The sequence below is a fragment of the Hylobates moloch genome, unplaced genomic scaffold (genome assembly GCF_009828535.3).
Source record: "Hylobates moloch isolate HMO894 unplaced genomic scaffold, HMol_V3 SCAFFOLD_10, whole genome shotgun sequence".
Lineage (NCBI taxonomy): Eukaryota > Metazoa > Chordata > Mammalia > Primates > Hylobatidae > Hylobates > Hylobates moloch.
In genome coordinates this window covers 33,464,856-33,491,336 of record NW_026652285.1, presented here as the reverse complement: position 1 = coordinate 33,491,336, position 26,481 = coordinate 33,464,856, and the positions used below count along the sequence as shown (strand labels likewise).

Sequence of the window (26,481 nt, the reverse complement as noted above, 5' to 3'; positions counted from 1 at the left end):
CATAGCCCCGGTTCACAGGGATGCCCGGGAGGCCTGCGGGATGGCTCCGAGGGTCAGGCTGGCGTGCCACCCAGTTATGCGATGTCGCTTTGTCTCTTGGTTGGTCTGAACTGAGAGTTTTCGTGGAGGAAGCTGTGGCATGGCTCAGGAATCCTGCAGGGCGAGGGGAATGGAGGCTGAGTCGGCACCTCCCTCTCCGGAAGGCCCAGAGGAGGTGGTGGCAGGGAGAGACTTGGCAAAGCAGGCAGGGTTGTGAATAGCGGCCATGGGTGAAAGGGCAGCCTCAGACCCTCGGTTCCTTCCTGGGCCTTTGATCTCTAGTGAGACCTCCTTCCGCCGCTCTCCCCGCTTAGGTCCCCTCCCTGTCCCCCTCACAATAACCCACAGGGCCGTGAGTTTGAAAGGCCCTGAACACACTGAGGTCAGTGGAGTGCGAATCCCTTTCACCAGTTCAGAAAGCTGACCTGTCCAGCCAGTGTGGACTATAGGGGCCAGAGGTTTCTTTTTGGGCAGTAGGAGTACGTTGCAAGTGAGTTTCCAGCCTTCTGGCTCTGGACTACCTTCTGAGGAGGGTGCAGGAAGGGCAGCCAGGGTCCAGAGGTGGCTTGTTCTTTCCAGAAGATGCCAAGTCTGATGAGACTCTCATCGGGAGGTTTGTTGGGGGGCACTTAGCTAGGTGCTCCCATTATGACTTCCTTTTTGGGGATGCCTGTCTCCTCTCTGTTTTGGTGTCTCTCCCCATGTCTTTGGGGGTGCATCTCATTCTGTGTTATTTGGCTTTATTTCCTGTTTATTGAACCTTCATCTGTGTCTGTTTCTGTCTCCCGGTCTAGCTCTCACTAGCTTTCTTTTTCGTACATACTCTCTCTCTCTCACACACACACACACACACACACACTCTCTCTCTCCCTCTCCTTCTTCTCTTTCTCTCACACTCATTCACTCATTCAATTTCCTTTCTGTCTTCTTGTATTCTCTCTTGCTATCTCTCTCTCTCTCCCCAAATCCCCTCTTCCCCTGTCTCTTTCAGGCTGAACGCCCCCTCAGCCCTGCCCAGCAGAACTCCACGGGAGCCATGGCCAGAAGGAAGGGGTTTCAGAAGCTCACAGACCGTGCTGGGCCCCTGGGCCCCTCTGACATGGGCAGGCCCTGGTCTTTTCTCTCCTGGGACCCTTTTCCTTCCCTGGATGCATAGATGCTGTCTGCCGCTCCCGGGATCAGGGCAGGAAACAGAAGCAGGAAGTGGGGAGAGCCCTCTCAGAGCTCCCAGAAGGGATGGGTGTGTGGAAAAGCTCAGGATTCCTGAGTCAGGAGTAATAGGCAGCCCCTGTGGGATTGAGAGTTCACAGATCTCTGATCCCTGGAGAGCCCCAAATACGGTGTTGAGTCAAGGGCACAGGCTCATGGGCAGGGATGAAATGGTTTGAGGACTTCTTGTAGCAAGTTACTTAATCTCTCTGCACCTCCATTTTGTTATCTGGTGAATAGAGTTGACGCAAGCCTTGTGGGTTACTGTGAGAATAAAATGAAGTGAAGTGACAGCTGCCAAGGGCGTGGCCCCAGGGCCTGGCTGTAGTCAGTGCTGAGTAGATGGCCATGGAGAGGCCTGTATTTGAGGACGTGAGGCCTGTCATGGCAGAGGGCAGCAGGCTTCAGCCACGGTCCTGTTGGCAGCTGGAACTGGCTCGTTGGCCCACCACCACCTTCCTGTTTGGAGCTGTGGAGCCATGGAGCGATTCCATGGTACTGAAGAAGCCGATTGCCTGCAGCCGGGAGCCCAGGGCATCCAGGCTGAACAACAGTGCCCCCAGGTGTCGGCTGCAGAACGAAGGGCCACTCACTTTCATCCTCCTTTGCCTTCAGGACGCTGAGTCTCCCAGCCTGCTTCATGGCAGAAGAAAAGGGTCAGGCCCCAGTTTTCCCTGAAGAGAGGCACAGGGAGCACAGAGGGATGGAGGCCTCCAGGGTGGGGGCAGAGGGTAGTACCCTGGGCCTGGGAGGGCTGGGTGTCTGAGGGGTTGTTGGGGCCACCAGCCTGGACCTCGAGACTCCCCCGTGGGAGCTGGAAGGGCCTTGGAGAGCACCTGAGACGCCCTGCTCCGTCATTCACATGGGAAAACAGGCTCAGAAGAGAGAGGCGGTCTGCCAAGATCACACAGCAAAACCCAAAAAACCTAGAGAGAGAGGACAGCTCCATGGAAAATCCTTGGCATCCCTTGCCTTTCGATGTGATAAATTCAGTTTTCCTCTCCCTCCTTTCCTCCATTCTCACAGGGCCGTCTGCCGTCCCCACTGTTGACAGCCGGCCCCATCAGTCTTATCTCCCCACGGGGTGCTGCCCACACGTCCCCCCGCACTGACCTCAGTTCTCGAGAGAACCCCTGCCCTTCCCTCGTGGGCCTCCCTTTCCTCCTGCTCATTCCTCTTGCGCCTCCAGTCCCTGTGGTCTCCAGGCCATTGCCCACTCAGGGCCTGCCTCCTGGAATGCCGTCCTTGAGCCTGGACCTGGCCTGGCTTTCTGGAACCAGCCCACTCTCCTGTGGGGATTTCCAGTGTTGGGTCATTGGTCCTTCACAGCTGGCTGAGACCCAAGGATTCTTTAGGGTCCAGCGTGGGGTATGGGTGCCCAGGCAGGCTCTCCATCTCCTTTTCCCAGTGTGGCTTTGGGGACAGGAAGGAGGTTACCACCACTTTGTCTTGGCCTCTGCTGGGGCTTTCCAAGGGCAGGTCCCCTCCCTGGCCCTCTGTGTGCTGTCCCCTGGATGTCCCCTCATGTAGAGGGGTGGATTGTTCCCTGAGTTCTCTTTTTGTCCAGGAAGGAGCCAGGACCAAGGTTCTGCTTGAGTGTGGTCGTGGTGGGGGCATCACGTAGAACCCAGGGGGGAATTGGCAGCCTGGCAGCCGTGCTCTCCTTGGCTTGCCCTGTATCGATGACGATTTTGAATTTGTTACCAACATTGCAAAATCAGGAAATTTCATGTATGGATGGATGCCTGGCTTCTTTGGGGAAGAAAAATCAGATCTGGCAACCCTGGGGCAGCTGGCAGCCTGGCAACCCACAAGGCAACAGTCATCTGGGGCTGCTGGGCCCGAGTTCTCACGCGCTCCCCGCTCAAGTTGCTCTCGGCACTTGTGCTCTGTTTTTCTCGGCCTGAAGGTCTTTGAGCTTCTGGAGTCTTAGCATGAACTCTAAAGAAACCAGTTTGGCTCAGTCTCTGCCTGTGGCAGCTAAAGCGAACGGGAGGCAGATCCTGGAACTGGCCGGTGGGGCCAAGTGCGCGTGCGTGTGTGTGTGTGGTCAGGGAAGTGGGTAGTCAGGCTCACAGGCCAGAGGTGGGTAGGGTAGCGGAGGCAAGAACTTAGGGCAGTGGCCAAGCAGCCACACTCCTTGGCAGGTCATGTGCTCTATACCCTGCAGGTAGGGTAGTCCAGGCACAGAGGGCGCAGGCTTGGCCCAAGGGTATGCAGGGGGCAGTTAGTGGCAGAGATGGTGAGGACCTGGTTTCCATCTCCCTGCCTGGCTGGCCACTCTCCCCTGTGATCCCTGTCCTGATCTTGTAGCCGTGGGCACCTCAGCTGAGACCCAGATAGACAACTGCTGGAGGCCTCTGTGGTAACGCAGGGCATCTGAGGCCAGGTGGCCAACTGGAGGGGCTCCTGGGGCCTTTCCCTAGTGCCCAGGGCCTGTCCCACGGGTGGGGGCTCAGGTTTCGGTTCCTCCTCGCTCCTGGGTCCCCAAGTTTCACTTTGATTCAGTGAGTGAGAGCCCCCGTGAGAGCCAACGCCACTGAACCCCCACCCTCTCTGCACACCTGGTTTGCCCCAGCCCCTCCCCCTCCTCTCACCCCCAGTTCCTTTTCCCATGGGGAGGTGTACTGGTGTTTGGGAGAGCCCTGGGGGTATGGGAGAGGGCAGGGTGCTGCCATGTGGGGATCTCAGTTCAGGGAATCAGTTTGGGGGCCAACCAGTACAAGAGTGGTGGGGACGATGGAGGGGGATATAGTCTCATCTGCTGTGGGCAGTCCCCTGCCCAGGCGGTCTGGAACTGCCAAATGGCCTTGGCTTTCTCCACCTTGCATGCCCTGCTGCCCCGTGGGGAAGAGAATCCCACAGTCCTTTCTCTTTGGCTTGGGAATATGGTTTAATCCCTGGCAGCAGAGCCTGTGGTTCAGATACTTTACAAGGCTTCAAACCCCTGCCCCTGCTGTGTCCCTTCTTCCTGTCCCTTTCTCTGTCTGGGCCTCAGTTTTTCCATCTAAAACAGGAGATCAAGGAATTGCTGAGGTTTTTTCTGGCACCAAAATTCTGAGTTTCTCCTGGTTCCATCTCAAGTCCTCTTGGCATTATTGTAGAGCAGCAGTTCTCAAATGTTTGGTCCTGGGTCCCTTTAAACTCTTAAAAATTATCAAGGACTTCAAGGAGCTCTAGTTTATGAGGGTTAATTAAAATGGATGAAAGTTTAAAATATTTATTCATTAAAAATAACAGTAACAAACAAGTAATATTTTTGAAATAAGAAAGAATGAAATCTTCCAAACCCCAAATTTAGTATGAATGGCATTGGCTTACAGTTCTGCAGATCTCTTTAGTGTCTGGCTTAATAGAAAATAGCTGGACTCTCATATCTGCTTCTGTATTTGCTCTGTTGTGATGGAGCACATCCTACAGCTTCTTAAAACCTCCACTGTAGACTCATGAGAGAATGAGAGTGAAGAAGGCAAATCACACCTTGGCATTAATAAGAAAATAACAGGTGCAGCAAACCACTATGGCACATGTATACCTATGTAACAAACCTGCATGTTCTGCATGTGTATCCCAGAACTTAAAGTAAATAAAAAAACAATGAAAATAATTTTGCCCTCACAGATCACCTGAAAGCATCTTGGGGACCCCTTCTTCCAACCCTGGCAGGGCTCCCTGGACTACACTTTGAAAATTTCTCCTTTAGGCTGCTGCAAAGTCTGAACTTGCCTACTTATCACTCATATAGATAAGGAGAGCAGTTAAGTGGTTTCAGTTAAAAGAAAGGTGTCATCAGTTATTTCTCCTGTTCTTAGCTCCTTAAGACAGTGGGAGCCATGGCAGGTCTTTGAGCTGAGGAGGGAGTGACAAGACACACTGGGCTTTGGAAATCCTCCACCAGCCGATTGGGATATGTAGTGCTTCTTGCTTCTATCCCGGGTTGAGCTCCCACAGAAAGACATAGCTACTGAGCCTTCTCCCCTTCCCAGCAGACTGTCAGTAGGGCTTGAGGTCTGATTTCCCTCCAGCAGGCTTTCTTCTGTGCCAGCAGTAGCCAGCTCGTGCCACCCGAGAGCCTAGGGAGTGAGTGTTTCAGAACCCTGCCTCGTCTCCCCATCCAGCTTAGCTCTGTGCTAGCCTGCAGCCTCCTGGAGACCCCATCTGGGGCATATTTTTGATGGGAAAAAAACCTAGCAATGCTATTGATTGGGAATGAAACAAAACAAAATAAGGAAGTGGGTTTGGTATTTATCTTGACTCCTGGCATTTGAGGAAAAACAGGTCTAAAAGATGGTTGAGAAAGGGGAGATTTTTGTTCTGATTCCACAGGGGCTTCTGGGTGTTTCTGGAATGTTTCTGGGTGACTCATGTGTGTGTGTGGGAAGGTTGGGGGATGGGGGCGAGGTGTGCGTGTGCCCGCATGTGTTTAATTTTACTTGGAAATTTCCAGTTTTCATTTTTATTAGTACAAATTAACATTTGTATTAGTCCTTCCTTGGGGCATTTTATCCGTGTGATAGAATAAACTATGGGAGAGGGAGAACAAGATAATGTCTTAAGGTAATTTGAGAAAAATTGAGAGAGGAAGAAAGATAAAAGGTGTGAGAGAAGGTATGTGTGAGAAACACATTGCTTGTAGCAAAATTAACTGATCTATGAGAGGAAACAGGCAGAAAGGCATAGCGTCTTGAGGGACTGAACAGTGGAGGATGAAAGTGACGAGGGGGTCAGACACTTCCCAGCACTAGCCACCAGGTGGCACCATCGACCCAGGACAGCTTAGTTGCTGTCCAGGGTTAGGGACAAGAGGGGTAGGGTAGCAGGGCAGTGTGTGCCGGCCATTTGTGAGCTTGGTATGCTTGTAACTGGGTCGGAGGTGGCAGTGCCCAGGTGGGCTGACCATTAGCTGAAGTCTCACTTCTTCTGCAGCAGTCAGGGAGGGGGAGGCTGGACCATTGCTACTGGGGATTAATCTACTCCTTTCTCACCTCCATGGTCCAAATGTCTTGATATAAACCTTTCTGGGAGTGGAGTCCTTGGTTCTACTCTAAGCCTTTTCTTGCTGTGTGACCTTGGCCAAGTCACTTCTCTCTGAGCCTTGTTTTCCTCATATTAAAATGTGGAAATTGGAGCAGATGATTTTTGAAGGTCTTTTGGGCTCTGACGCTCTGTGGTGTACCAGAGAGCACTAGAACTGGAGTTAGATTCTAGATCTTCCTCTGCCAGCCATGTGACCTTGGGTAGGTCACTTCTCACATCTGTGGAGATTATAGTCACATCATCCTCTTAGACTTATATAAAATAGAAGATGGAAAAATCCTTTCGAAATCTTTTTGGTGCTTTAGGAAAAGGAGAGTGTTGTGGTTTTATAATTTTTGCTGGATTTTTTTTTTTTTTTTTTTTTTGAGACAAGGTCTGGCTCTACTGCCCAGGCTGGAGTGCAGTGGTGTGATCTCAGCTCACTGCAACCTCTGCCTCCTGGGCTCAAGCCATCCTCCCAGCTCAGCCTCGGAGTAGCTGGGGCTACAGGCATGAACCACCATGCCTGGTTAATTTTTGTATTTTTTGTAGAGATGGGATTTCACCGTGTTGTCCAGGCTGGTCTCAAACTCATGAGCTCAAGCAATCCATCTGTCTTGGCCTCCCAAAGTGCTGGGATTACAGGCGTGAGCCACTGCGCCCAGCTTTCTCTGGAATTTAAATTAGCCAGAAGCAGGGGCTCCACCATCTTCACTGCTTAGAAAGTTTGTGCCTCTACACATTACCACAGAAAAAGGCCTGCCTTATGGCAAGCGTTTGCTCAAGGTCACTGCATCTGTCCTAAATATCCATTGAATCAGCTCATTTCTCTCCATCCCCATTGCTACTGCCTTGGTCCAAGCATTCTCTTCTCTCATTTGGAGTATTGCTGTAGCTTGCTGGCTGGTCCCCATCTCCAATGTCGTTGACTTGTCCAAATAATAGTCTGCCCTCCACATAGCAGCTGAAATAAAATTCTGATCAATGACTTGCCTGAAGGGTTTTAACCTTCAAATCTGCCGATTGTTCTCAGAAACTGTGCAAACTTCTTAACAAGGCTGCCAGGCCCTCTCCAATCTCCCCTTTTCATGCGCACTCCAGTCATACCAAACCTCTTTCCATTCCTTAAACACCACATGCTCTGTCCTGTTTGCAACCTCAGAGTCAGACAACCAGGGTTCTAGTGCTGACTCAACAATGACTACTCCTGGAAACTTGGACTAATCTCTGAGCCTCAGTTTCCCAATTGTGCTTGTGATTGGACTGTTATATGAATTGAATGAGATTATGCATGTGAAGTGCTCAGGATGACCCCATATATAATACGTGCTCAATAAAAAGTGCCTTTTATTATGCTCTTCCCACTGCTTGAGAAACTGTTTTCCTCCTTCACCCTACCATTTACCTGGCTGACATCCCAAACTTCAGGATCTAGCTTGTGTCACTTCCTAAGTGAGGGCTTCTCAGATGCTCCTCTGCAACCCAACTCCCCACCAGCACACAGAACCTGCCTGTTCATCAAAATATCACATTTGTCACTCGCCTGTTTTCCCAGCAAGACTGTGAGCTCCATGAAGACAGGAACTGTGTCTGGAGCAGTCACCAATGTCACCTTAGTGCCCAGCACAGGGCCTGGTTCACAACAGCAAATATGTACTGAATGGGGGCCAGGCCATGGATGTCACAGAAGCCATGGGCTCATCTGGGGAATGAGTGGAGGCTGCTGAGCAGAACACAGAGCCTTGCACATCAAACATCCCCCAAGTCCTGCCTGACCCCAGAGTCTCCATCCTCCAGGATCTTGTGACAGCCATTCTAGATGGGGAGGGAGCTCTCTCGTGATCTAAATACACACATGCATACATATGGATGCTGGTGCCTGTGGTCCTCTTTCTGCCTGCCATACCTAAGCATGTGCTCCAGATGTGTATAGATCACAGCCCCAAAGAGGAACTGCAATATGGGATAACAATAATGGCTAACATTTGCTGAGTGTTGACTCTGTGGATTTTAAATTATTAACTCATGTAATACTCACAACCACTGTACCAGGTGGATACTCTTATTACCCCCATTTTATAGAGATACAGAGAGTGAGACAATTTCCCAAGGTCACATAGCTCAACAGTGGCAGTGTTGGGACTAGTACCTGGGTGCTTACCGGCCATCCCAGTCTGCCTCTCACAGAGGGTGTCACAACAGGATGACATCAGTATGAGGCTGTGTTCTCCAGGGGAATGTCCTCAGCTCTCTCCAACATGGGGCTTTGATTCTACTTTTTCGTAGTTCTGCCTGTTCCCCCATTATCCTGTCTGGCTGAGCTCAGGGGGACCTTGGCTCAGAGTCTGTTGCATCACTCAGGGGTACGCCATTTCTGAAGCTTTCCTAACACTGCTGTGCACACTTCCCTGTCACATCTGCAAGTTGGTCACCTTCAAGTGCAGCCGGCTGGTCACATGTGGGTTTTAAGCCACAGCAGGTGGCACCGTGGGTAGACTGGGGTTTGAGCCTCGCCTTTCCTTTTACTAGCAGTGTGAGCTTTGACAGCAAAGGGCTTTAGCTTCTTTGAGCTTCGATTTTCTCACCTGTCAAAGGGGGATAATAATTCCTGCCTCTTCTGGTAATTAGAAAATTTTGCCTATAATATTTTGATTAGCACTGGCACATGGCAAGTTTCAAAAATATCACCTATTATTTTATTATTTCTATTATCAGAGCAGAGTGTTTTTACTCTGAATCTAGATCTCTCAGAAAGATCTTGTTGAGAACGTTCTAAATTCCCAGATTTTTTGTTTTCTCTCTCTCTCTCTTTTTTTTTTTTTTTTTGAGACAGGGTCTCACTCTGTTGCCCAGGCTGGAGTGCAACAGCTCATTGCAGCCTTGACCTCGTGGGCTCAAGTGATCCTTCCACTTCAGCCTCCTGAGTAGCTGGGACTGCAGGCATGCATCACCACACCCGGCTATATTTAAAACAATTTTTTTTGTCAAGACAAGATCTTGATTTGTTGCCTAGGCTGGTCTTGAACTCTTGGGCTCAAGCAATCCTCCTGCCTCAGCCTCCCAAAATGCCGAGATTACAGGCTTTCTCTCTTTTTTAATGGTCATTTTATTTATATTACTAAATTTCAAGATAGGATTGTTCAGCTTAGGGTCAGAAGAAAAGGAAAGAAATACCAACTGGAATTTATGCTGGCAGAATTTCAGCTCCATGTTTCAGAAACACACACAATTCAAGTTGTAGCTGAGGGCAGCTGTCAGAAGTAAGGTGAGCCTGACACAACACTGGAGAAGCCTGGGTTTCTCATCCTGACTCAGCTGTGGCCTTGGGGTGTGGTCTGAGTCAGGTCCTGCCCTTCGGAGCCTCGGTTGGGATGCACTGAGCCTGGACAACCCTTCCAGCTCCTGATCCTTTCTCCTCCCCTGCTCCCCGCCGCTCCCCCTCCCTCCTTCTTCATCTTCTCGCTCTTCGTTTCCTTTCTGTCTCAGACACAAACGCCATCCAGCACTTCTGAATAGTACTTTTGTTCCGTGAACATCTCTTTTCTGAAAAGGACGATTGGTCAGGTTTGTATCTTTTAACTGCTGGCACATTTTATCAGTTAAGAACCTGCGTACCTCCCTCTCGGAAGACAACCTTAAGGAAGCAGGCAGGCAGGCAGGCAGAGAGGCAGAGACAATGGGCAAAAAACAACTGTTTGGGGGCCTCATCCCTCCAGCAAATGCCTTCCTTCGGGGGAGCCCCCTTTCCTGCTCTTCCCCATGGCCCCGAGCATCTTCCAGCAGACCCCAGTGTATGACTCCTTCCTAGCTCCCCAAAGAATGGGGAGAGGGAACGAGCAGAGCCTGTGCCGGAGCCATCTCGTTCAAGGCCTTCAAGGCGGGGCTTGGACTTCTGGCTTGGCACTCCCTTGCTGGTGATCTTGGGCAACCTATTCTGGGCCTCGATTTTCCTGCTGGCACCAGAGAGAGCAGGACGCCTTCTTCAAATTCTTGTGCAAATTCAGCGAGAAGCAATGCATGAGAAAGTGCTTTGTAAGCTGTAAAGCTCTCTTGCCTATGAGAGTATCATTGCAGTTCATCTCACATACCCGCTCTGTGGCAAGGGACACATTTCTGAACATCTCCAAGGGTCAGTTTCCCCATCTGTAAAATGGGGACTATATACTTAGGTCATACAATTACTGTGAGAATTCCGTAACAGAGGTAAAACACCTGGTACAGTTCTTGGCAGTGGGAGGTGCCCAGGTCTAGGTTGGGCCGTTTTCCGTTTCCCTTTTTTATTCCCTCACAGCGCCTTTCCCTGAATACAGTGTATAGGCACGCAGCCGCAGGCGTTTGAAACCCAACTGACCACTCTCAGGCCTGCACCCCACTTCGCTCCTCTGTAGAAGAGGGATAGTAACAGTATCTGCTTCCGAGCGCTGTGGGGGAAGATTCGACTGTGCCCATCCGTGGCTCGGCACAGAGTCATCACCAGGTGAACGTTGGTGATGCTGCCAGGCCTTCCGCCCTCTGGACATCCAGGCACTGGGCGTGGGCTGGACGGGACCCCGGCCACCATCTCCTTCGAGCCTACTCGTGGCCGGTGAAGAAAGCCAGGCATGAGAGGAGCAGGAGGCGAGTCGCTCAAGGGCACACCGAGTCATATCCCAAGATCTTTGAAGGAGGTCCAGGGATCCGCGGTGCCACCGTGCGAATACAGCTCGGCAGAGAGGCCGAGGTCCCTGCGGGGAGGCCGGTCCCTTCCTCCTCGGCCCCGCGGTCCGGGCGCCCCGTGGGCCTAGCTCCCGCCCACCGGCCGGGGGTCCTCGGGACTCGGGCTCCGACGGAGGAGCCCCCAGGGCCGGGGGCGGAGGGCAGACGCCTTCCAGGAGGTCACCTGGATTTCCTGCGCGACGTGGAAGGAGAAATGAATTCAGCTGCGGCAGAACGTGGCGCAAAGAGAAGGCAGCGCGCGGCGCCCCCGGGAAGGAGGCCGCCCGCTCGCGCCGGCCTCCGCCAAGCATTTGCAATTTAATTGACATTGGCGGCAGGAAGCCAATCAGTCTAAGTCAATTGACGTTCCGAGATAAAACTAATCGGCGGCCGGCGCTGCCCCCGCCGGCGCGGCCGCGGCGGGGCCCGGGGCGCAGCGTGGAGGCGGCGGCGCGCCCTGCAGGTCCCGGCGCTGGCGCGTGGCTCGGCCCGCTGATTGCCGCGCGGCCCGCGGCGGCCAGGAGAGGCCCGTAATGAATGACTTTATTTGCCGGGGCCCCGCTGAGAACAATTGAGTTTGTTATGCTAACAACGGATGCCAGCTTTCCGGGGCCCCGGGGGGCGCGGGCGCGGCGGCAGCCGGGAGCTGGGCAGCGGAGCAGATGATGCGCGCCGGGGCAGGGCGCCGGGCGGGGGCCGGACGGAGCTGGAGTCTGGACCCGGCCTGGAGGGGCGAGGCCGGTTCGGATGGCGGACGCGCAGCGTGGAACCGGGATGGGAGTTCTTGATCATTCCTTAATGCTGGACAGGCAGGTCCTCCTGGGTGCGACTGCCACTCTTTCTTCCCTCTGTCCCCGAGTCTGAGTGGGTTCTGATCTTGCTGGATGATGCCCTGACATAAACTTTTTGTCTCTTGCACCGGTGGAAAATTAGAAAAAGGCACAAACACAAAGGCATCCCTCTTTCCAGTGACCTGCAGTGGCTAGGGAAGTTCGGGACTGGATTTTGACCCTGCCACGTGTGCTTTGCGCCCTGGAGGGAAGGCCTTCCTTTCATCTCTGTCCCCTGTGTGTATCCCCATGCTCTGTGGCCGGCGCCCGCCTCAGAAAGCTCTTCTTGCCCCACACAGAAGGCTGCCTCATGGAGATGGCTGGCTCTGAGGCCCCACAGCCTTCTCCTGCCTCCCCCTTCGGACCTTGAGTTCCAAGGGCAGAAGTCATCTCCCATTCGTCCCAGACGCCCTCAGTGCCCAGCATAGGGCCTGGCACACACGTGGAAGTAGTATGTGAGGGAACAGACTTCTCTCTTCTTTGTGATCTCTTGCTTTCCCTCTGGTTACAGACACCAGAGTCCCCTTTTCCAGTTCTGTATTCAGGCATGCTGGCATTCACTCACTCACTCACTCACTCACTCACTCACTCACTCACTCACTCACCACTCACTCACTCACTCACTCACTCACTCACTCACTCACTCACTCACCAAACAACTGAGAACCAACCTTTCATCCAAAAAGGCCCTGGCCAGGGAGAGAGAATGTAACCCGTGTGATGAGTGTGTGGCAGGCACCTGCTATGTGCTCAGAGTTGGCAAAGGTGTAATAAGTGCTTGCTGAGGGCTTTTCCCTTTGTCATGGCACTCAGAGATTCCTGGTGCCACCCCGTGACAATCACCACCCCACCCCGCATTTGCAGATGGACAAACTGATGCCCAGCGTGTTTGAGAGGCAGCATGATGCAGTGGAATGGGTCTAGGCTGGGAATCTAACACTAGTTTGCTGTGTGAGCTTTGTCCATTTTCCTCACCTCTCTGAACCTTATCTATAAAGTCGGGGAGTTGGAGATGATGGCCTCTGAGGGCCAGTTGAGTGTGAGTTGTCTACAGGGAAGAGGGACTCAGGTCCCTACTCCCAGCCCAGCTCTCTTTGGCCTTACAGTGTGACCACTGGGAAAATATTGCCCTCCACCCTCAGCTGTACAAGGCTAATGGTGAGAGTGAAGCACTCACTTTTTCTTAGGAGAGTGTGGTGAGTGTGTATGTACCAATACTGTTTTCCTTTGGCTGTTGGAAAAAATGAGGCTGGGCACGGTGTCTCATGCCTGTAATCCCAGCACCTTGGGAGGCTGAGGTGGGCAGATCACCTGAGGTCAGGAGTTCCACACTAGCCTGGCCAACATGATGAAACCCCGGCTCTACTAAAAATACAAAAAATTAGCCTGGCGGTTGTGTGCACCTGTAATCCCAGCTACTCAGGAGGCTGAGACAGGAGAATCGCTTGAACCTGGGAGGTGGAGGTTGCAGTGAGCTGAGATTGTGCCGCTGCACTCCAGCCTGGGTGACAAGATCGAAACTCCATCTAAAAAAAAAAAAAAAAAAAAAAAAAAAAAGAGAGGTTCAATAACCAGTCCAAGGCCACAGAGCCAGTAAGTCACAAGGCTGGGATTCAAACCCAAGCACTCTGTTTTCAGAGCCTGTGCATATAACCACTCTACTAGTTGGCAGAGTCAGCATATAACCCCCATAACAGCCCTCCCTTGCCCTACACCTCACCCCAGTCTTAGTCCCACCTGCCTTGCTCTTGGAGCTCCAACGTGCATTCTGCATGTTTTCAGGGCAGCAGGAGCACTGATTTTTCAAGGTGATTTTTCTCTCCCTGGCTTTTCCCTCTTGACCTAGGTACAGACAGCTGAGAGAAGGCTCCAGCAGGGAGGAGAAGCTGCTGTAGGAAGCTGGGACTCTTCTTGGCTCAGTCCTAGCTGGAATCTTATATTTGGGAAATGGTTTTCTAAAAAGGGCAGAGGGAATCCAGGTCTTGTCTTTTAGGAACAAGCTTTTACTATTCATGATCAAAGAAGTACATTTATTTCACAGTTGTTTTTGGTACCTGTCTTTCTATCCCTCAAAAGGGGTCTGGAGAACTCTTTCACTCTAGAGCTATACCCTTTTCAGCAAGACAAATTACGAAGATAGTCCCTAATATGGGATAGTCTTGAAGGGTAGAACTGGAGGCGCCTTGGAATCATATATAGTGATTTTAAATCATATAAACCCAGCCGGGCGAGGTGGCTCATGCCTGTAATCCTAGCACTTTGGGAGGCCAAGAGGGGTGGATCCCTTGAGCTGAGGAGTTCAAGACCAGCCTGGGCAACATGGTGAAACCCCATCTCTACAAAAAATACAAAAATTAGCTGAATGTGGTGAAAAAAAATCATATCAACCCAATGTTTCCTCTTTAAAACAAGTATTTTGTAGCGCTTCCTTTGCTATCCTAAAATGAAATTTAGAGGAAATATAATCCACCCATACACATAATTTAAAAAATAGATTTAATGCCCCAATTGTAACAAAAAGGGGAAAGAAAAGTAAAATAATAATAAAATGATATATTTTCATTATGTAAATACTCAGACATGACTACACCAGAAGACATAATAAAGTAGTTAGTTGTTTGCACTTAGGCGTAGAATCTCCATGAATGCAGCAGCTACAAATGTGGACAGCTGTGTTTTTTGGCAATATAAATATCTCTGGCAGTGTTGCCATCAGCGAACTGATTTTCTGAAATTATGAACATGTCCTGATAAAATTCCACCCAAAGCAAAGCATAATCTTCCCTCAATGTATATGTTGGTTGTATTCTTGGAAAAGTCAGTGTAAATGAAAACACCAAGTCTCTGTGTATATGAGAAACATAGAGTTACGTTCATGGCTCACATATCTATAAAGAGTTTTCACCAACTTCAGTGTGTGATGGGTCATTCCAAAGATGTGTGAGATGCAGGCCAATTATTTACTGTGCTGGACTGTGCTGGGTAGCATCCCTGGCCCCATCCATTAAATGCCATACTTCCTCCCCCATAACAATATTAGTAATAATTCATAGATTTCCCACATCTCCTCTGATCTGATCATGCTTATGGACAACCACTGGAATGAATGGGTTTCTCTCTAGGGTCTCTTTCTTTTGGGAAGTTCTGTGGAGTCTGTGAAAAAGCAAAATCTGCATGTATTGTGCACCCATTGTGTGCAAGACCTGACCCGGAGACACAGAAGCATAGCCTGATTTAGATGTGGAGCTGTGAAAGCTACGTGACCCCGCTCCATGGGTGCTAAGCTCCCAGGAGCCTCAGTCAGTGAGCATAGCCCCACCCACATCTTATCCTTGTCTGGGATGCCCCTTGCCTCTTCTTTCATGCCCTCAAATCCAAATCCTGGCTCAGATGCCACCTTCTCCTTCCAGGAAGGCTTCCCTGACACCCCATCCTCCTGCACTGGACAGGTTCTTTCTGTCTCTAGACTCTCATTGCCTGCGGTTGAGGGTTCTCTTAGGATACTTTCACAAGCTTGGACTGCAAGTCCATCTCCAGGCCTTCTCTCCTTGACAGAGAGTGGGCTCCCTGAGGGCTGAGACTGGGTTCCCTGGCAGGGCTATGCTTGGAACCAGAGCACCAGCAACAGATCAATGAATGCTGGAACCAAGGGATTCACCTTAGCCAGGTACCCCTCTCTGTACACATCTTGTTCTATTTATTTATTTATTTATTTATTTAAGATGAAATCTCGCTCTGTGGCCCAGGCTGGAGGGCAGTGGCGTGATCTTGGCTCACTGCAACCTCTGCTTCCCGGGTTCAAGCGATTCTCCTGCCTCAGCCACTCAGTAGCTGGGCCTACAGGAGTGCGCCACCACACATAGCTAATTTTTGTATTTTTACTAGAGGTGGGGTTTTGCCATGTTGGCCAGGCTGTTCTCGAACTCCTGACCTCAGGTGATCCGTCTGCCTCGGCTTCCCAAAGTGCTGGGATTACAGCGGGGAGCCACAGAGCCCATCCCTTTTTCTTGTTAATTTAGCAAATGGCTTCTGTTTTCTTGTCCTCACTCTCAGTCCTTATTGACTCTCGGGAGGTGCTCGCTGTGCAGACAGCACTCTCTCACTTGGAGTCCAGCAGCTTGTTTGCTCTGACCAGTGCTGTAGGCCTGGCATGATTTATTGACCCCATTGCACAGATGTGTTGAGAGAAGTGTAAGATCACACAGCTGGCAAGTGGCAGAGCCAGAGCTCGCTCTCTGTGCTCCACCACTTTTGTCACTTAAACACTTCCAAGGCAGAGTCTCTTCCCTGGGGTGTCATTCATCCATTTACTGGCTCCTGATGTGGTATTGGGCACTGTGGTCTCAGAGGTAGGTAAGGCCTGGGAGACCCCATTGTTTTCCCTCAGGGATTTTCCCTAGGGACCCCTTTGTTTTCCCTTAGGCAAGGCATAGAAGGGGAGCATCAGATGTCCCCTGGGAGGGTGTGGCCACTATTTCCCAGTAGGAGGTCACACAGGAGCAGCTGTCTCCCTTCTCCTTTGGATCTTTTTTTTTTTTTTTTTTTTTGCCAGTTTCAGTGAAATTCACTCTACAAGTATTTATTTTGCACCTGCTATGTGTGCTAGGCATTGTCCTAGTTGCTGGGGACACAGCAATGAACAAGACAGACAAAAATGTTTGCCTACATGAGTGACATTCTAGGGAAGAAAGACAACAACTAAATAAGGAAAATAAGCAGCATGCTGTTCAATGCTCTGGAGGAAAACAAAGCTAGGTGAGGAGACAGGGGATGAAGCAGGGCTGAGGGGGGGCCTTTGCTGTTTTTGGAGGGTGGTCCTAATGATGAGCTGACCTTTGAGCAGAGGCCTTAATGGAGGGAGGAGTGAGTGAGGCAGATATCTGGGGGAGGAAGTTTCCAGAGAGAGGGAAGAGCAAGTGCAAAGACCCCATGGCCGGTGAGCTTAGCATGACTGTGGAACCCTAAGGAGGCGAGTGTGGCGGGAGCAGAATAAGCGGGGAAAGAGTGGGAGGAAACGAGGTCAGAAAGGTGGGATTGCAGGGGGATACCCAGATTGGTACCAGTAAGGCCTGGTAAGCTGTGAGGGGCTGTGGATTTTGCTCAGAGTGGGAGTAGACGGCAGCCTAGAACCTCCAACAGGGAACTTCAGAGGTGCATTTTCTCCCCTACCTCCAGTGAGTCACTCACTCCAGCATACCTTCCCTCCTAATCACCTTCTGAACCTGCCCCCTTCTCTGGGTAGCCATTCCCACTGTTAGCTCTGTCCTGGCTGAGGGCTCCCACTCGACCCTGGGCCTCAGTCTCATTTCCCTCCAACAGAATCTTTACACTGCGGCCAGATTAGACCATATGACCCTCCTCCCCCAACCCTTCTGGGTCTGGAATTGTGAATGTATTGATATCATCAGACAAGGGACTGACTGGAACAGAGACTGGGGAATCTGGGATGTGGGATTGGGGCTGCTGGTAAGTGGGTTGTCATTTTGTCTGGGAGGCAGTGCAATGCAGTGCAGTGGGTGGCCCAAAGCCCCTCCCCCAACCCTCAACCAGCTCCCAATCCCCAGCCTCGTCTCTGGCTTCGGCAATGGCTCCCCCCAGAGGCACCTGCTTTATTTATGGCTTCTCCCCAACTCCCCGCAGTCAGAGGAAAGTCCATTAGTGTGTTTGCAGACTCTGCCAGCTCTGAGCAGATGCAAAGCTTATTTGCAAACTGTCATTGCCCTGGCCTCCTCCAGAGACTGTCATGCTGGGCTCAGCCTTGTGCCTCCAAGAGCCACCTCCCTCAGGCAGCCACCGGGGCAAGCCACTTTCCTGATTTCCCTAAGCATAGTCTTGGCTCGGAGTTGGGAAAATTAAATTAAATGCCACGAAGGAACCATAGCAGTGCATTGGGCCATGTTGACAGTAGAGAATGAAGTCCTCTCTGTCGATAGGAGCTCATTGTTTTGACATAAATTGGGGAGGCACTGAGAGAAAGTGGAAAAAGTCTTGACCTGAGAACCTGGGACCCAAGTTCAAGTCTCTGTTAGGCTGCTGAGTATCTTGGTGATTTGGGGCAACAGTTTATTGCCTTCTGGGCCTCAGTTTCCAAGCTGCACAAGGAGCTACAGACAGGCTTGGAATCCACTCCAAGCTCCAGAATTCTCTGATTTGAATTTTGGGGATGTTTCTTTCATCCAATGAGCTGGGGACAAAGTGATTTGTCCAAAATGTCTTGGTAATTCTGAAATTGCCTGGAGATTGGCCTCACTGGGGTACAAGGCACTGAGGAGTTGAGACACCAGGGCTCTCAGTCTCACCTGGCCTGATAACTCTGCTGTGTGACCCTGGGCAGGCCACTTTCCGTCTCTGAATCCATTTTCTCATCTGCAAAATGGGAATCATACTCTCCTGCCCATCTCCTGAGATTATCATGAGAATCAGATACGCTGATGTATGTTTCATGTTCCACAGGAATATGTATTTGAGGGGTGCGATTGTTATTATTTTGTTGCTGTTATCCTTTTCAGATGTCTAGGCATGCACACTTGCCAGTGTAATACAAGAATATGCCCCTATAGGGTACAGAGCCCAAACACATCAATTTAACTACATAAAAGGGAAATAATGGTGCTTCCATGAATAATGAACAGCCCTTCTTATAATTTGTGCTTGTTCAGTTCCACGCCCTCATAAATCCACCATTCCTGTGTGTGTGTGCTTGGTGGAAAACACACCACAGACATACACAAAAGCCTCTTGAGTTCTTTTCAACTGGAACAGGAGATGACACACGTTGGCAGACAGAGGCTGATCTCTGTGTATCCAAGAGGAGTCGAGCCAGTCCAAGTACATCTAACAGGTCAAGCTCTGAAATGAAGAAGCAATAAGCCAGTGAAATGGTACTATCACCGAAACATGATTGATCAATTGAATTCTATCAGAGACAGTGGACAGTGAGATTAACTCAGGCCTGATAGGTTCAATGAGTTAAAGCATGATGTTCATTTCAGCTTCATTTCACCAGTCTTTGCTTGTGAAATTGGTCAATCAATAGAGGTTGAAGATCATATATATATATATATAGATATCGGGGACCATCTTATGGGGAATATAATCTTGGTAGTTGGCTCCTGGCTGGGGCTGCCTGCTGCAGGTAATGGAGACAGAACAGGGACTCCATCAGCCCCATCAAAATGGCCTGATATCTTCTCCAAATGAAAAGTATTTTTGGATCTCTGATGATTTATCTTTTTTTTTCCTCCCTCTCACTTTGATCTATGACAAAACCCATACCCATCTTGGAGAAATATAGTGATTGCTCCTGAAAACATTTGTGCAATGATCAGATAGATACACTTCAAATACGAACCTTCTTTTTAGTTATATCGTCCTTGGGAAAAAAATACAGACAGTAATTTAAAAACTCAAATACGGGTAACGCAAAGATATCAGAGTAAATATGATTTTTAAACGCTTTTATTTATTTATTTATTTATTTCTGTGCAGTGGGGGCTGGGAGAGAGACTGCTGTGTGCATGAAGGCCATAAAAGGGATGTATGCAGGAGAAGTCCTTCCAGGTATAATTAAAACGAAGCCTTTCGCATTCTTTGATCTCATTTGAAAGCACAATTCACAGAAACAAATCACCCTTTTGCTCCTAGTAATATTTCATTTGCTTCAGAATATTTTCACTATGGCGGTTAACATCCTTTCTAATTAGTGTGCATATCCCTCTGTAAGGTGGAGTAATTAGGGACTACTGTACGAGGTAATGGACTTGGACAGTATGGATTAGAGAGAACAGACTTGCCCTGTGGCAATGCACCAGGTATTACTTCCTTTCTGCCTCTTGTTTGAGGTCATCTTGATTCATTTTAGCACAAAGAAATCCCATCTCTTCATACCAACACCATGAGAGTTTCAATAATGTATTTGCACTGTTTGTGTATCAGAGTGTATATTAGGTTCTGGATAATGGATAGTGATGCTGAACAGCTCGACAGAGAGGGAAGAGCCTCTCACACTTCGCCTCCTTCCCCCTCCTCCAACTCCTGAATTCTAATCATGCTGAATTATAGCCGTTCCCCTGCACGATGCTTTCTGTGCCTCCAGGCTGTTGCAGATGCTGTTCCCTCTGGTTGGAATGCAGTTCCTCTTCCCTGGGCATTTCTTTGGCTAACTCCATCCTTAAGACTCAGGGTAAGGCTGGACATGGTGGTTCATGCCTGTAATCCCAGCACTTTGGGAGGCCAGCCTGGCCAACATGGTGAAACCCCTTCTCAACTTAAAATACAAAAAATTAGCCAGGTGTGGTGGTGCATACCTGTAGTCCCAGCTACTTGAGAGGCTGAGGCAGGAGAATCGCTTGAACCTGGGAGGTGGAGGTTGCAGTGAGCCAAGATGGTGCCATTGCACACTCCAGCCTGTAGGACAGGGTGAGACTCTGTCTCACACACACACAAAAAAAACCCAAAAAAAACAAACAAAAAAAGACTCGGGCTACATCTTTTCCAGGGGGCCTTTCTTGGGCTACACTTGCCCCTAGTCTGGATTAAGTGGAGTGAGTTAGTGTAGGGCTAGGAGCAGACTCTGGAAGCAGACTGCTTGAGTTCAGACCCTAGCTTCTCCACTTCTTAGCTGTGTGAACTTGGGCAACTTACTCTTTTTTTTCTTACTTCCCCCCACCCCCCGAATCTTTAGATCTCGTGACTAGGCAAGTTATTTAACCCCCTGCCTCAGTTTCCTCATCTGTAAAATGGGAAGAAGCAATAACAGACTCGACATCTTAGGGTTTTTGTGAGGATCCAATGGGGAAGGTGTTTAGAACAGTGTCTCACAGAGTGAGCTCTGAATAGGGTCTGGCCGCTTGCATTAGGCTCCCAGGGCTGCGTCTGCTTCTCAGGCTCCTAGCATTTATCGCACTACATTGCAATTATTCACTTGTCTTCGTCCTCCAGGAGGGGACAGGGGCTAAGACTTGAAGCTCTCTCTAGCTCTGGTGGGAAGGGCAGGGCCAGATACCCAGTATGTAGCTCAGGGATCAACGGATCCAGGAGGCTTGAGGCAGGAGTCAGAGGCCTCATGTCCAAGCTCACCTTGAATCTGCTGTCTGGCCCCTGACAGATCCCTTTGCCATCTGGCCTCTCATTTGCCATCCTCGAATGTGGAATCACCAGCCCTTGGGGCCTTTCCCACACTGACAGCCTGTGACTCATTGGGTAACACCCGGCACAATCAGATTCACTCTGGTCGAATCTGAACGTATTTGGCAATTTTACAATTTCGCGTTTTCCTTCTCTGAGAAGAAAGATTGAGTGAAACTAATGGCTGAATAATGGTAGTTTCAGTGGAATTTTTCTCCACGCCACCTTGATTTTTCTTATTCTGCAGCCCCAGTTTAGGACAGGATTTAGAAAATGACTCAGAACATTGATTTTTGTTCTGGGCTACCAAGGGACATTTCCAGCCCGGCCACCCTCGTCCCTAGCATGGGGCCTGGCTCATAGTAGATGTCCTAGAAGCATTTGCCAACTTAACCTGGTTGCCTGTACCCGGAATCCCATCTCTTACCTTGGCATCTTGTTTCCCAGGCCTGGCTCTGATCGTCCCTCCTCCAGGACCCCCCTCCCTGTTGTTAGTCATCTCTGGATCACTCTAAGCACCCCAAACAGCACCATGCAGAGAATAGAAGCTCTGTAATGAGTTTGAGCTTGAGTCTGTGAACAGCATTTTGTTGTTGTTGTTGGACTCTGAGCAATATATGACTTGCTGCATTTTCCTTTTGGTATATGCTGCCAGGGAGCTTAGAGCTCAACTGAGTTTAGTAGTTTATCATCCACTCTAGTTCAAAATTTTATGAACAGCTTCAAATCTGTCTTAGAAGTAGGCGAGACATAAACTCTTAGTTGTTTCACTTTTTCCTCCTCTGAGATCACTGATATAATAGAGGTCACTCCTGAGTTCTCCGATGATGCCAGCGACTGTCCTAGTGCTGAATTCTTCTGAGCCATACAGCCCTGCAAGCCCTCAAGCCTTCCTAGCTTAATAATTCAGTCAACAAACATTCATTAGCATCTCCTATGCTTGAAGTAAATGGAACATGGGCTCTGCCCTCAGCTCATACTTTAGCAGGGGAAAAAAATACTAATTCTAGAAACAGCTCATGTTTATTGAGCACTTACTATGTGTCAGGAGTTATGCTAAGTATTTTACATGTATTCTCATTAAATTATTTCATCAACTCCAGATACTATTATTATCCCATTCTACAGATAAGAAAATTGAGGATTAGAGCAGTTAAAGAAGTTGCTCAAGGCTGGGCGTGGTGGCTCACGCCTGTAATCCCAGCACTTTGGGAGGCCAAGGCAGATGAATCACGAGGTCAGGAGATCAAGACCATCCTGGCTAACATGGTGGAACCCCGTCTGTACTAAAAATGCAAAAAATTAGCCAGGAATAGTGGCAGGTGCCTGTAGTCCCAGCTACAGGGTAGGCTGAGGCAGGAGAATGGCGTGAAACCGGGAGGCGGAGCTTGCAGTGAGCCAAGATCGCACCACTGCACTCCAGCCTGGGCAACAGAGCGAGACTCCGTCTCAAAAAAAAAAAAAAAAAAGAAGTTGCTCAAATATCATGGGCTTGTGAGAGACAGAGTTCTGGGATTTGAACCTGGGCCCGCATGAGTTCAGAGTGCCCAGGCTTCCCCACTGTTCTGTACCGGGTCTGCCACAGTGCCCAACTTCACTTTAGCACATGTAGGAGCTGTGCGGGCACTCTGCTGTGTTATCTTGAGCAAATTACTTCATCTCTCTGTGCCAGCTTCCTTAACTGTGAAGTGGAGATTCCAAGAGGACTGAGTTCACAGAATGGTTTGTGAATAGTAAAATCCAGGCCATAGTGGTGGCCCATGCAACATGCTGAGGACACCCAGAAGAAAGGGTGGTGAATTCGGCCTTTGGATTTGGAGGCAGGCTTCAGAGAGGAGGCAGCTTTTAGACTGAGTCTTGCCGGGCAGGAGGGAAGGGCATGTCAGCAGAGGGAGCAGAATGTCCGGGGGCACTGGGGAGCAGTGGTGAAGAGCTACATGAGGGCTGACAAACGGCCTGCTGGGATGGCATTGTGGGGTGAAGCGGGGGGTGACCCTGACTAGAGGGGCAGGTCGTCGAGGCCTCGGGGGCTCAGGCTTTGTCCCCGGGGAGCCTTGGAAGGGTTTTCTTGATAAAAATGGGGATGACAGCAGCTAGCATTATTTGGACACTAAACTCTGTGCCAGGCGCCGTGTTAAAGCGTCATGGAGATTATCTCATTTAATCCTTACAAAAGCCCCACGAATTGTCCTGCATACTGTTGTTTTCAGTTTACAGATGAGGAAACTGAGGGCTTTCATCTTAGCAGCTGACAGGAAGAGTAAAGGGAGGTGTCCCGAGTGCTAGATCTGCAGATAAGAGACCTAGGTACAAATCCCAGCATTGCCACTTTGAGCTGAGGGACCTCAGTGACTCAAGCTCTCTGAGCCTCTGTTTTCTCATCTGTAAAATGGAATAAGAATACATACTTCATAGAGATGTTCTGAGGGTCAAAGAAACTGAAGGATGCACAAATAACTTGGCTCAGTGCCTGACACTGAACAGCGCTCTATCCGGGGTGAGAACAGGGGATGTGGGGAGCTTTGCAGCCCTGTTATCTCTGTCAGCCCCACTTCATTCTTTGCTAGGGACAGACAATGCTCTCTCAATCTTGCACAAAGAGTTTTGTTAACATAGTCCCAGAACAAATCCCTTGGCTTCCTATCCTTTTAAAAAATTATTTGGTTTTATTTTTTAGAGACAGAGTCTTGTTCTGTCACACAGGCTAACGTGCAGTGGCTCCAATGTAGCTCACTGAAGCCTTGAACTCCTGGGCTCAAGCAGTCCTCTTGCCTCAGCCTCTTAAGTAGCTGGGACTACAGGCCTGCACCACCACAGCCAAGCTAACTTTTTAATTTTATTATTATTATTATTTTTGAGACAGAGTCTAACTCTGTTGCCCAAACTGGAGTGCAATAGCATGATCTTGGCTCACCACAACCTCCGCCTCCTAGGTTCCAGTGATTCTCTTGCTTCAGCCTCCTGAGTTGCTGCAGGCGTGCGCCACCGCACCTGGCTAATTTTTGTATTTTTAGTAGAGACGGGGTTTTACCATGTTGGCAGGCTGGTCTCGAACTCCTGACCTCAAATGATTTGCCTGCCTCAGCCTCCCAAAGTGCTGAGATTATAGGCATGAGCCACCGTGCCCAGCCTATTTTCATAGTTTCAAACAGCTTAAGAGTAAATATATCCCCGTGAAGAAAAAAGGGATTTATTCCTGTCTCTGACTTTCCCCCAGCACTCCCACCACCCCTAGCCAACAGGCCTCTCATCACAGGAGTGCTCATTCAAGAGGATGGGATCCCCTTGGCTGGCTCAGGCAGTCTCTTAGGGGTAGGATGGATCATAGCCAGGGAGTCCCCTATAAAGACTGCACAACCACCAAAATGGGAAAATAAGTCAATGCTCATTTAATACTACTTAGCACACAAAATCCAGGTGGATTTTGGTGGAGAAAGGGGTTAGAAATGACCAACTCAGCTACCTTAGCTTACTCCTGGGGCCTCTGAGGCTCAGAGAGGGAGAGGAACTTGCCTGGGCCCACACAGCAAGTCAGAGCAGAGCTGGGGCTAGAACCCGGGACTGCTGGCTCCCAACCCTTTTCCCACTGGGCCCTGCCACTGCCCTGCCATGCTAAGGAGCAGCTGTGAGGATGAAGGAAGCTGTATAAGGGCTGTGGCTTTGGCCTGGGCTCTGCAGAGAAACTGGACTCTGAGAAAGGCTGGAGGCTGACCTGGTGGTTCTAGCCTGTTTTCCTGGGGCTCTTCAGCCTCCGGATGGGATTACATCTCAAAAGCCATGATGCTAGAAGGGATTTCAGAGATTCCTGTTTGTTTTTATATTTTTCCTCCCAGTGAGCATCTGCAGACATAAAGTGCATGATGATTTTTAAAGAAACAAACCAGAACCCTCCAAGAAAAATGCAAAACCCCTGAATCTGCTGTGCTCCGAAGAAAATGCAATGGGTTTATGATCTTTTAAGACACACAAGAGACAGCTTTCTCTTGACAGATGGGAATCTGAGGCTATTTTGCTTCTTCCCTTTTTGCGTGACCAGACCCGATTGTGTAAAGCTTTTAGCTTCAAAGCTGGGTTGTGAATAACATTGGTTTAACCTGAAATTTAAAGCCAGCATTTCTTTGCTCCCCGAGACGGGGCTTCCTGCCCCTTGCTCCCCTGAAGCTAGCTTCCAGAATGTTAATTCTATGAGCCATGGTTGACTAAGCCCAGCACTGGGTCTATTACATATTATTTGATTTGGAGTAGAAAAAAAAGATTTAAAGATACCATGCCCCCTGTATACCTTTGTACTTTTGCCCGTGTCTGTCCATATATTTAAGCATACCATTCACATTGTGAGTTCAGACTTTTCTCCCTGGAATGAAATGGGTCTGAGCATTTCTGTAGCCTGCCTCCAAGACCACATTCTCCAATTAAGTCAGACAGCAGCTTCACAGTGCAGATGCGAAATGCTGGGGAAGCTTACACCGGAGGCCTGGAGGTTCAGACCTGCCCTTGTGCAGGGGCTGATTTTTGGTATTAATTTTTGTAGCTGTCTCTGAGCATATAATCTGTTTGTTGGTTCATTCTCACTGAGTACCCACTGTGTGCGACAGCAGAGGCAGGACAGAGGGACCCTCTTAAGACCATGCGCCTTTTCAGTCAGAGTACTTATCTTGGTTGATACTTGTACCTTTACCGGTCTGATTATTTTTCAGATACTGTTTGCCACCTCCTCTGGACATAACTCCATGAGGACGATGGCTGGGTCAGCTTTTGCCCGTCACGGTGTCCCTGGCATTAGCACTCACTAAGCTTGGTGGAGGGAAGAATGATGAATGAGTGAAGTCAGATGGAGGGATCCTGACATTTTCAGACAGACATGCAGAGTGATGGTGCTTGTCACACTTGTCACAGGTAGTACCAATTCGTTCATTTATTCCACAGATATTCGCTTTGGAAGAGAGAGAGATGAATTACCTCCCTCCTTTCCCCCGAAGTTGGCTCATAGCACAGTGTGGGAGTGAAGGGCCCAGGGGATGTGGTTCCTAAAATAAGGGAGAAAGAGGTCAGAGCCCTAAGAACGGGAGCTGGAGGACCAGCTGGGGCATGAAGGAAGGCATCCTGGAGGAGGAGACATGTGTGCTTCTGGCTGTGTCTGTCTGGAAAACAATGCCTGTGTCCATGGGAGATGGTTTCCATTCCATATGGGCACAGTGAATCACCTGCGGCTGAACAGGTCAATCAGCAGATCACCCTCAAACACCCACAAATGCAAGCTCCTACCTCCGCCGGCCCCTAGTTTCTACCAAAAGAGGAGGCTTGGGAGCAGAGTTTAGAACGCATGGCCTGACCTGAAGGAATGAGCGATTCAGGCCCTGGGACTGAGAAATGTGGAGGGCACATGTTTCCCCAGCCCTTCCCGTGTCTCCTCAAGACTCCTGCAGCAAGGCTCAGATCCTCTCTCTGGCCTCTGGGGCTGTCTGGCTCAATCCCTCCCAGCCTCTCCAGATTCTCCTGGTGCCTCTTCCCTCTCTCCCTCTGTTCCTTTCACCCCCTTCTCTCAGGGCCTTTGTACAAGCATCTC

General features: G+C 49.8%; 1 protein-coding gene across 4 annotated transcripts in view; it reads left to right on the top strand.

Annotated features, from left to right (window-relative positions):
• Window positions 1–26,481, top strand: part of PAX5 (paired box 5) — a 199,635-nt gene that overhangs the window by 36,483 nt on the left and 136,671 nt on the right. The window lies entirely within an intron of this gene.